We start from the raw sequence: 11280 nt of genomic DNA, 5'->3' as shown, positions 1-11280 counted from the left end.
TTAACAAATAGAGTTGACGAGATGGAGATACTGCTGAGAGAAGTAAGTGTTCCTATTGCCGCAGTTACCGAATGCTGGGATATCACTGATGAAATGGGTAGAATAAAAGGCTACACTAGCTATTTCAACACTCGCCGTGATAGAGACTTGAGTAGAAAAGGTGGTGGCGTTGGTATCTATATTCGTAATGACATTTCATCTAAGCTGTTAAATATACCAACCGATTCGTGTCACGAAGTTGTCTGGGTAGAGTGCAAACCATCCAAACTATCAAAAAAGTTCTCATGTTTGATAATTGCATCTGTGTATTACCCAGAGAGTGCAAAAAATAGGAAAGAGCTTATCAGCTACTTACAGACCTACATCGACAAACTTCGTCGTGCCCATGCCTATCCTGGCTTCATACTAGTTAGCGATTTTAACCAGACGTACAGACAATGGGTATCTAGTGTCCTTGATCTGAAGCAGGTAGTTACCATTGCTACGCACCAGAGTGGCAGTACTCTAGACCTAATTTTTACAAACATGAGTGACAATTATTACTCCCCTCGGTCGTTGGGTCCTCTCCAGAGTTCAGATCATTATGTAATTCTCTGGCAAGCCAAAAACAACCAGCCGAAGCCAAAGAGAACCAAAGTGACTATTCGTCCGCTTAACTCTCAATCAATCTGCGATTTCGGTCGGTGGATCGGGACTTACTGCTTCGACGACCTGTGTTCTATAGTAAACCTGAATAGCAAAGTTCAGCAGTTTAACTCTCTTCTGTTAGAGATGTTTCACAAGTTTTTTCCCTCTAAAGTTGTAGTGGTAAGTGAATCCGATAAGCCATGGATCACAAGCGATCTCAAACAAATGATCAAGATGAGGTGCAAGCTGCACAGTTCCGGAAAAATAGCCGCGGCGGCGAAACTTAGAAATCGAATCGTGGCCTTCAATCGTTTCAAGCGAAGAAATTATGTTCGGGAAAAGGTAGTACCCCTTCTCCAAAGTAGCAGTCGGAAGTGGCATTCCACAGTGAAACAAATGACTGGCAAGTCAGTTAACAGTGAGCTAAAAATTCCCAAGCCTGACGGATCTCAAATGAGCGCTTCAGACGTAAACGAGTTCTTTGCTGGCATTTGTACCACCTACCCCTCAATTACAGAGGCCGAACTGGTTGATCTCTTAGTCGATTGTGAAACTGACGAAATAAAAAAGTTTACCAAATTTACTGTTTTTAAATAACTTCAAAAACTAAAACCGAATTGCTCTTCCTACCCTGGTGAGTTGCCGGTCAAACTTATTCGCGAATATGTCTTGTTTTTAGCCAAACCATTGGCATCGATCATCAATCAGTGCTTCAGTGAACAAACCTTTCCCGATACTTGGAAGCGAGCCTATGTTCGCGTAATACCTAAAGTTAAAGGACCTAAGACATGTGATCAGTTAAGACCTATTTCGATCACACCAAACTTTGCTAAAGTTGCAGAATCTTTCATATATCGTGAACTTCTCACAGACATTTCACCGTCACTTGACCCCTTCCAGTATGGTTGCTTGAAGGGATGCAGCACGTCTGTTTATTTAGTACGGCTTTATCACCTAGCAGTTGAATGGTTGGAGTTTGGAAGCTCGTTTGTAGATTTACTTCTGGTAGACTACCGAAAGGCATTTGATTTGATTAAGCACCCTCTTGCCGCCCAGAATCTCAAGTCAATGGGTGCCCGTAAGCACATCCTCCAATTGGTAGTTGATTTCTTACGTCACAGGTAGCAAAAAGTGTACGCCCTTTTTCCCAGTGATATTGAATCGGAATGGGTGGAAATTACATGTGGCGCCCCACAAGGTACCAAATTAGCAGCTCTTCTTTTCCTGGCTGTTATCAACTATGTACTTTCTGACTTTGACGATCGTTTTAAATTCGTCGATGATTTGTCTACGCTTCTTAAATACCACGTAAAGAATTCGCAAGCTGTAGCCCAGTTCGACCCAAATTTTTTCGATCAGTTTAAATCACAGTGTACTGCGAACAGTCTTTAAATTAATGAGAATAAATCAAAGGTTTTGAGGTTCAACCCACTTAAACGCGATTTTACCTACCCCGCCGACTTTGTTCTCTTCTGCTTCGTGTGCGACTATCTTGGGTGTCACCTTTAGTGTGGACTGTTCGTTCTCTATTCATGTACAAGAGATGGTTAAGGAGGGACATTATGCTATGCGGACACTGGTGGCGATGCGCCGCCTATGTTTTCCAGTGTATCAGCTGAAAACAGCGTACCTCACTTTTATTCGACCCATCCTTGAATATGCGTGTCCCGTCTGGGGCCCACAAGTTCATCACATAGATTACTTAAGTGATGATTTGGAGGGGATCCAGAAACGAGCTGTAAAGATCATTCTTTGCGACAAATTTGTAGATTACAGCTCCGCTCTGAAGTCACTTGAAATACCAACCCTTCGCGATCGCCGTTTTCAGCTGATGATTCGTTTTGGCCAGTTTTTATTGTCTAGTCCTGTACATAGGACAATATTACCACCTAAAATGCCTGTCCGCGCAAATACCAGAAGCAAAAGCAAACTTATGCCCGTCTCGTGCCGCACAAACAGACTTAGTAACTCCTTTGTTCCTTTTTTGTCTTTTAAAGTTCTTTTAATAAAATGTAGAGAAGTGTTTTCATGTAAAAAACAGCGTCTTTTAGTGCATTTTTTTTAATGTGTCTATGACACCTGTTTTCATTAAAATGATTCTGATTCTGTTCATTTATGACTTGTTCGGATTTTCGTTGTCGGTTGTCTTCTAACACTACAATTCTTTGTTCTACACATCATTTTTGAAACGTTTTTGATACTCGCTTTCTTACTGTTGCTTGCCATTCATACTGCAGCTTATCTTCCGATCATACATTTCTTTGTGCTCTATGTGGAGTATTTTTTAACCGAATATTCCTCTTTTCTTCACTTCATTAATTCTTTCTGTGCTTGTTGTCGCCCGTCTTATAACCACAAAATTCTTTGTTCTTCACTTTTGTTTTTGACTTATTTTAACTTCTGTTGCCGCCTATCTTCTAACCCGATAACTTTTTGTTTTTTACTTTTGTTTTGTCTCATTATGACACAAGTATTCTAACTGCATATTTATTTGTTTTTCATTTTCGTTTATCATTACTATAAACCAAAAAAAAAAAAAATCAATATCCTTTATATTAGTTTCTCAGAATGGTTTTGTCACAATTGATGGTCAAGGTTGTTCATTTGTCTTCTAGGCATTATAAAACTGCTGATAAGACCTTTTGTAAATAAAATATTAGGAAAAAATAACTGTGTTTCAAATAAAAATCCCTAAAAGTTTATCACTGTGTGATAACCGAAATTGTTTTCACACAGTGGATTATTCCAGGTGACAAATCCCACGCGGAATTACTCTATCGGAAAATCCTCTTCCACAGTCAAATCCCCCCCAGAATTTAAACCCACTGAAAACTTCCTCCAGACAATTCCACCAAACAGACAAGTCCACGTGTAAAATTGAGCCACCAATGAGAAATTAAGACAAATAAAACGAGCTTTGTATGGGGATTCTGGAAAATTTCCACTTTGCAAGACTTCTCCTTGAAAGCTAACCCTCAGAAACATCCCTCTCAGTGGAAAATTATCCCCGTAGAGAATACCCCCGCCCCCTAGTAGTGACCGTAATAAAATAAAAAACTTCCCAATAAAAAATACCACAATGTAAACGGTGAGCAAATTACATAATTTCCCATTCAATATTCCCATTCCATATTCCACATTCCCAAAGGCATAGTTATTGGACCTTTCAACTATGCCAAACAAAATGGCAGTCTCAAAATTTTGATCGGCCGACTTTGGGGAAAAGGGTGCATGAGAGGGAACTAGTTCCTCTCCGATCTTTTTGGTTACTTAAAAAGCACAATACAAATATTAATTTCTTTTAAATACCCCCTCACTAATTTTTTTAGGGATTTTGGTTCGGCACGATACCCTTCTGGGTAGAAAGAAAAAAAAAACGATCCTGCGTGATTATTTTCCAGGCAAAAAAAAAAATTCCAGATTTTTGCAGATGGGAGCTTAAAACCTCTACATTGGGGTTTACTGATATGACTAAATTGAAGGTAGGATTTTCAATAAGATTCCATGACTTTTGGGGATGTTCCGCCCTTTTTAAAAAAATATGGCAAACTTTCTCAGGCTATAGCTTTTAATGGGTAGCATTAAACTTATTCTTCTTAAATATTTGGAACTAGAACTAAAATCCAATTCTTTGGATGTATGTATTGATATCAAAATTCAGTTTTTTTTTAGTTTTTGTTACAATTGGACCGAGTTTCTCCTTACTGATAGTTCGTTCCCTCGAACTATTTGATATAAAAAGCTTAAACAAACCTTCATTGGTAAAACGTGCTGGTCCCAAATCCGGTGTATAAGGTTCAAGTTTAAATGCTCCTGAAAAACCAGAAAAAAAGTCAACAGGAACAACTTTCCGTTTGGGAGAAAAATGAAAGTCTGAAGCCTCAAAACGTTCCTCATTATCACAAAGCAAAGCAAATTGAACCTCTGTAACAAATCTTAAATAAAAAGGACATAGGACATATAAAAACACTAAAAAAAAAAATTGAGCATTTGACAAAATTCGGAAATCAAATAGTTCGTGGTAACGAACTGTAAGTAAGGAGCGACCCGGCTCAATGGTAACCGAAACTCTAAAAACCGGAATTTTGGTACCAATAGATACATCAAAAGAATCAGATTTTAATTTTGATTTCGGATATATAAGTTTCATCAAGTTTAATCTTACCCATCAAAAGTTATGCGCCTGAGAAAATTTGGCTGATTTTCAAAAAAAGGGGGAACGACCCTCTAAAAGTAGTTAAACCTTAGTTACAATCAAACCATCATATTTATCGTATCAGAGAACAGTACTGTAGAGGTTTCGAGCTCATATCTACAAAAATGTGGTATTTTGAATTTTTTTGCCAGAAGAAAGATCACGGGTGCGTGTTTATTTGTTTGTTTGTTTTTTCCCCAGGGGTAATCGTATTGACCCAGTGGTCCTAGAATATCGTAAGAGGGCTCATTTGAACGGAAATTAAAAGTTCTAGTGCCCTTTTTAAGTGACCAAAAAAAATGGAGGGCAACTAGGCCCCCTCCCACGCTCATTTTTTTCTCAAAGTCACCCAATTAAAATTTTAAGATAGCCATTTTGTTTAGCATAGTCAAAAATCTGATCAATATGTCTTTTACGATGACTTAATCCCCCACAGTTCCCAGGGGAAGGGCTGCAAGTTATGAACTTTGCCCATTGCTTGCATATTGTATTGGTTATTGGGAAGTATACAGACATTTTCAGGAAGAAATTTTTTTGGGGGGGGGGGGGCGGGGGGCTTGAGGAGGGGGTTACTCGGAATAATCTTTCCGTGGAGGATGTTTCTTTGGGGTAAGGGACATTTCTATGAAGGGGGCGCTGGATTCCCAAGCATTATTTAAAAAACGATCAGAAATTAAATTAAAAAAAAAACAAGTTTTTTCAACTGAAATTAAGAAGCAACATTAGAACTTAAAATGAACAGAAATTATTACGTATATGAGGGGTTTCTCCCCCAAGTCAATACCTCGCTCTTTACGCTACAGTTTTTTTAGTGCTTTCAAAAAAGCTATCTATTCTAATTAAACGGCCTTTGTGATTCAGGGGTGTGTGAATTAAAAATTTGTTTTAACTTTTAACGTAAAGAGCGTGGTATTAACTAAGGGGAGAACCCCATCATATACGTAATAACATAAACGTAATAAAAAAAAACAATAAAAAAAAAACAAGCGATACGGCTCAATAGTAAGCGAAACTTTTAAAAACGGAACTTTGATGTCAATAAATGTATCAAAAGAATGGGCTTATAATGCTGATTCTAAATATACAAATTTTGTTAAGTTTAGTATTACTAATCAAAGGCTACGAGCCTGAGAAACTTTACCTGATTTTTTAAAGAGGAGGGAAACATCCCCTAAAAGTGAAAAAATTTTTAATGAAAATCACTGTCAGATTCAGCGTATCAGAAAACCCTATAACATAGGTTTCAAGCTCATATCTGCAAAAATCTGCAACTTATTATTTTTTTCAAGAAGAAAAATATACGACTATAGAAGTTCGTTACGTAAGTTAATTTGTAAATTATGTCGGAACCAAATTTAGAGACAGTCATTTAGCAAAAGAAAAGTAAAATTTTTATGCAAATTTTGTTTACTTATTCAATGACGGCGAGCCAAATAAAAGCTGCATTAACTAAAAAACGATCAGAAATTAAATAAAAAAAAAACAAGTATTTTTAACTGAAAGTAGGGAACTACGTAAAAACTTAAAACTACCAGAAATTAGTTCGGATATGAACGGGGCTGTCCCCTCCTCAACTCCTCACTCATTACGCTAAACTTCGATTCTGTCACACAACTTTATTTTTTTAAACAGTAAAAAAATTTAGCGTAAAGAGAGAGGCGTTGAGGAGGGGCCAGCCCCTTTCATATACGGAATAATTTCAGTTCGTTTTAAGTTTTAATGTCGCTCCTTACTTTCAGTTTAAAAAACTTGTTTTTTTTATTTAATATTAAGGAGGAACGGAATAGAAACAATCCCGGCTATCTCTTCCATGTTAATTTTTTTTAGCTTGTATGGCGACAACAGACGCATTAAGGCATCGATTTTGGTTTCTATCTGTTCCCCTGATCTAGCAATATAATCTGAGTTTGCTATTTTTTTTAATATTTTTTACTTGGCTTTCTAAATTAGACTTTTTCGTGCAAATTCCATTTCAACTTGTAAGAGCAAACGGTAAATACAAGTTTAATAAATTTAACAAGGACTTGTAGAGGATTTTGAAAGGAACAACTTGACTTTTAAGTTTTTTTCCTGATTAGTTCAAAAAAGACGTTTTCATCAATTTATTTAAAAGTTGTTGCCAGCAGTTTTATATTAGTAACTCCTAAGCGGTAACAAATTTAGTTTCAATAGGCGGGCATAATTACCGGTTTTTAGGTGATAAAGTTTCAGGGTTTCGACTTGTATCGACTGACATCAAAGGGGAATGTTTCAACATATTATGCAATTAGGAATGCTACGTCAAATTAGGTTGCGATCAAGGATTTTGAAAGAAGGGAAAGGCAATTAAAGAAATTGGCCTTGTTAATTCACAAAAGTGCTTTGTGAAAGATGGTAAAGAAGCGTAATAAAAGAGTTCGGCCCGATAACCTTCTGGGGAGAAAAAAAAAACGATCCTGCGTGATTATTTTCCAGGCAAAAACAAAATTCCATATTTTTGCAGATGGGAGCTTAAAACCTTTACATTGGGGTTTACTAATATGACTAAATTGAAGGTAGGATTTTCAATAAGATTTCATGACTTTTAGAGGATGTTTCCCATCTTTTTGAAAAATTAAACAAACTATCTCAGGCTCGTAGCTTTTAATGGGTAGCATTAAACTTAATTCTTCTTAAATATTTGGAACTAGAACTAAAATCCAATTCTTTGCATGCATTTATTGATATCAAAATTAAGTTTTTTTAGTTTTTGTTACAATTGGACCGAGTCTCTCCTTACTGACAGTTCGTTACCTGAAACTATTTGCTATAAAAAGCTTTAGCAAACCTTCATTGGTAAAACGTGCTGGGCCCAAATCAGGTGTATAAGTTTAAAGTTTAAATGCTCCTGAAAAGCCAGAAAAAAAGTCAACAGGAACAACTTTTCGTTTGAGAGAAAAATGAAAGTCTTTGGGAGAAGCCTCAAATCACCTCAAATCACCTGTTCCTCATTATCACAAAGCAAACCAAATTGAACCTCTGTAACAAATCTTAAATAAAAAGGACATAGGACATATAAAAACACTCAAAAAAAAAATTGAGCATTTGACGAAATTTGGAAATATTAAGAACAAAAATGAGTCATTTTAAAACCGAGTTTGTTTTAAGAGAACTATAAATTTGAGAATAAAATATTGGGTAAATAAATTAATTTAAAAAAAATATTTTAGGTACAGTTTGAACAGCACAAAAACTAAAATGTTGTAAAATACTAAAGCACGTTAAGTAGGTGAATTCAACTAATAGTCCAGTGATTTCTTTTAAAACGGGGTAAAAATCTTGAAATTTGAGAAACTGGGGCATAGATTTGCAAAGCCTTTATTATGACATAGTAAAAAATACCTTCAACCCTACCCGTTGGAAACCGGTCGCAAAAACAAATGTCACAGGTCAAAGGTGAAAATTTTTTGTTTTGCATGTTTTTCGTAAAGATTTTATTTTCTGTGGGTTTTATTACGTCTGCATTTACTAAAATTATCTTATAAAGCTAAATTCTTAATTATGTTATAAAGATATCTTTCCTTTCATTTGCTATGAGTTATTTTTAAATATAAATTTACAATATAAAAACAAGATGGACAAATTTCATTAATTGTACTATTAGTTGAAGATACCATAAGTTAGAAATGATATTTGATTTACTGGAAATTGATCTATTTCATTCTTTTATAAGGTTCAATGGTAATTTGTAAAAGGCAATTAAAGGTATTCAGTCCATTTATAGCAGACATGCTTTTCACTAGACTATAGTATATTTACATGATAAGTAAATATAGCTAAAATAATTTAAAATATTTTTTTTCAAATATTATAAGATATGGATATTTTTTTTGTGGAGACTCCTAATACTTAGAAAAAAATTTTACCGTCCGAGTTAATCCTTAAACATTGTCATGTACCAAGGTCAAGACAAAAAGAATGTAGATTTAAATTTTAATATTTTTAAAAATAGCTAATTAGATTTTAGCAAACATAATAAAACAAACGATTTAGATTTTGAAGTAATTAATTTACTGTTCCTTAGAAGTAATGTTCATTCAAACATAACATACTCAACCTTTTACCAACAATTATTTAAACATAAAAGATTTTTCAATAATAATAAGGATATTAAAAATAGATGTCAAATTCTAAGGCATAAATTAATCTTGAGGTATTTTTTTACGAAAAAAATATTTCCACAAGTTAAAAAAATTAATTTTCAGTATAATGAACTTTTAGGTAAATCCACCAAAAGTAATCAAAAAATAGTCAATTATATATTAAGATAATTTCTTCTTTTTTATTTCTTCAGTTCATTGTCAGAGTTCAAGGAGTGAAGAGCTAAACAAGTTTTCAATTGAATCGGATATAGTTCTTGCTGAAATTTGTTGAAATTGTGTAAGGAACTAAGCACATATTACAAGCGTGAGTACTTTGGGGTGTAAGAATGGAACATTTAGTAGTTGAAGTTTGTTACCTGTAGTGCCCCCCCCCCTTCGTATCTGCAGATTGTATAATGGCGAAATACAAAGAGTTCGATCTTGTTCTAGCTTCATTTCGGGGATACCCCTTATGCCCATCAGTGGTTATAAAAACCACAAAAGACCAGAAAAATCAATCTAGATACCTAGTCTTTTGCTACGGTACCCACTCTGAGCATTTTATAGCTGAAGTTCATATCCGCAACTGGAATGAGCACTTTAAAGAAGCCTGTACAAGGACAGATAAAGATGTAAATAAGGCTTTTGAAGAGCAGCGCCTATTCCCTGATATTTTCAAGACTAAGAGTAAAACCTACTTGTCTCTACCCAAAAAAACTAAAATAAAATCCAGCCTAGCGCCGTCAACTCCGACTTCCGCAGCAGCATCAACTTTAAAGGAAATAATAAATGAAACTCAAGAGGAACTAATCAACACTAAGTCCAACCTAATGAATGACATTTCTCGTGGCGTATCAGACACAATGAAAGATCGCCGAGCTTCTGAAATTATCAGTGAAGATATTGTGAACTAAGTTTATAATTCTATTTCCCTTGAATATAATGCTAAATTTGAAAAAATTGAATCAACCCTTCAAAGACTTTATAAAGCTGTGAACTTGCTTGAAAATAAAATTTCTATAATAGAGGACAGGGTTGACCAACTTGAGCAGGATACCTTACTTGACACCCTAATTTTCTACGGTGTGAAACCAAACCCCAATGTGGAATTGATGGATAATCTTATTGAAGTGATAACAAAAATAATGGGCTTGCAAGATTTCAAAAAAATGGACCTCTTAAAGGCTAATCGATTCCGTCAGCCTGCTACTCAAACTGAGAATGTGAAAATTGCCCCCATCCTGGTAAAATTTTCAAACTTGAATATTGCTCGAAAAGTGTTTGCAGCAAAAAGTAAGTTGGTTAAGTCAGGTGTATTTGTGTCTGAAAACCTAACTAAAAAGCGTCGCGATCTATTAAACGCGGCTCGCAGCTCCTTTGGTCCAAGAAGTGTTTGGTCTGATCATGGACAAGTTCTAGCCAAAGTTCCGGGTGAAACTCGTATACGTAAAATTAACTATTCGCATGAATGCATTAGTATGTGACTTGTTAGTATTTTTCTTATTTTGTAAATGCCTTCCACAGTTCATTGATTTTCATTTATTTACTTTATTTATTTATTTTTTCATTTTTGTTTCTCTTTCAGTGCTAATGGTTCATTCCGATAATACCTGCTGTCCAATTAGTTATTTGTATGTTTGTAATCCTTTGACAGGTTTTTCTTTTGCAATTGATTTAAGTAAGGATTTATTTTTGGTTCATCTGGTGACTTTAATGGACTCCAAGTAAAACCTGTTTTTGTGAATTTTTTAAGCCATGAGAGTCGCCTTTGCGAGCTTGAAAATAATCCTTTCGACGTAATTAGTATCGTAAATAATTCTGTGGGTCAGGTTAATCAAAGTCCGATTAATATAAACCCTATTTGTTATAGTAAATATGTTTCGGATTTGGGGGGGAGCGGAGGTTACCAAAGGAAATTATTCTTTGACAGCATTTAAGTTTAACATTCAGGGTCTCTCCTCGTCAATTGATAATTTAAGACAAATTGTTTCTGATGGACAGCCTGATGTTGTGGGTTTATGTGAGATGTTTTTAATTAATTTTTCAGAGATGGTTAGGGGCTAGGTTAAGTTGGGTCAGGTATTTAATATAATGCGTTGTGCGTGGCCTGCTTTCCATAATTCTTTGTCGTAGTTTTCATAATTTTGTTTCGAAAGTATTATATTATCGCCATGTTTTGGTATACATCATTAGGATTAACGTAAGTTCTATTTTTGAGTGTGTTTCTTTGAATTGACAAGTGCCGAGTTTTCATGATTCTTATCAATTTTTTATATGCAATGAATTAATTTAAAAAAGTGTCTAGCCAGGTAAAGAATATTCAATTTTTTTTTTTTTTTTTTTTTTTTAGTCTGTTTA

The 11280-nt window shown here is 35.0% G+C and overlaps 2 pseudogenes across 1 annotated transcript in view; one reads left to right on the top strand and one right to left on the bottom strand.

Annotated features, from left to right (window-relative positions):
• The window catches only part of LOC148943861 (uncharacterized), an 8572-nt pseudogene extending 1493 nt beyond the window's left edge, over window positions 1–7079 (bottom strand).
• LOC148943860 (uncharacterized) overlaps window positions 1–11280 on the top strand; it is a 137561-nt pseudogene that overhangs the window by 55915 nt on the left and 70366 nt on the right. The window lies entirely within an intron of this gene.

The sequence above is a fragment of the Artemia sp. Qi Xiang Cuo genome, chromosome 15 (assembly GCF_049724085.1).
Source record: "Artemia sp. Qi Xiang Cuo chromosome 15, ASM4972408v1, whole genome shotgun sequence".
In the NCBI taxonomy this organism is placed as follows: domain Eukaryota; kingdom Metazoa; phylum Arthropoda; class Branchiopoda; order Anostraca; family Artemiidae; genus Artemia; species Artemia sp. Qi Xiang Cuo.
Note: the sequence above shows the minus strand (reverse complement) of the source record. Positions and strands in the feature narration are given on the sequence as shown.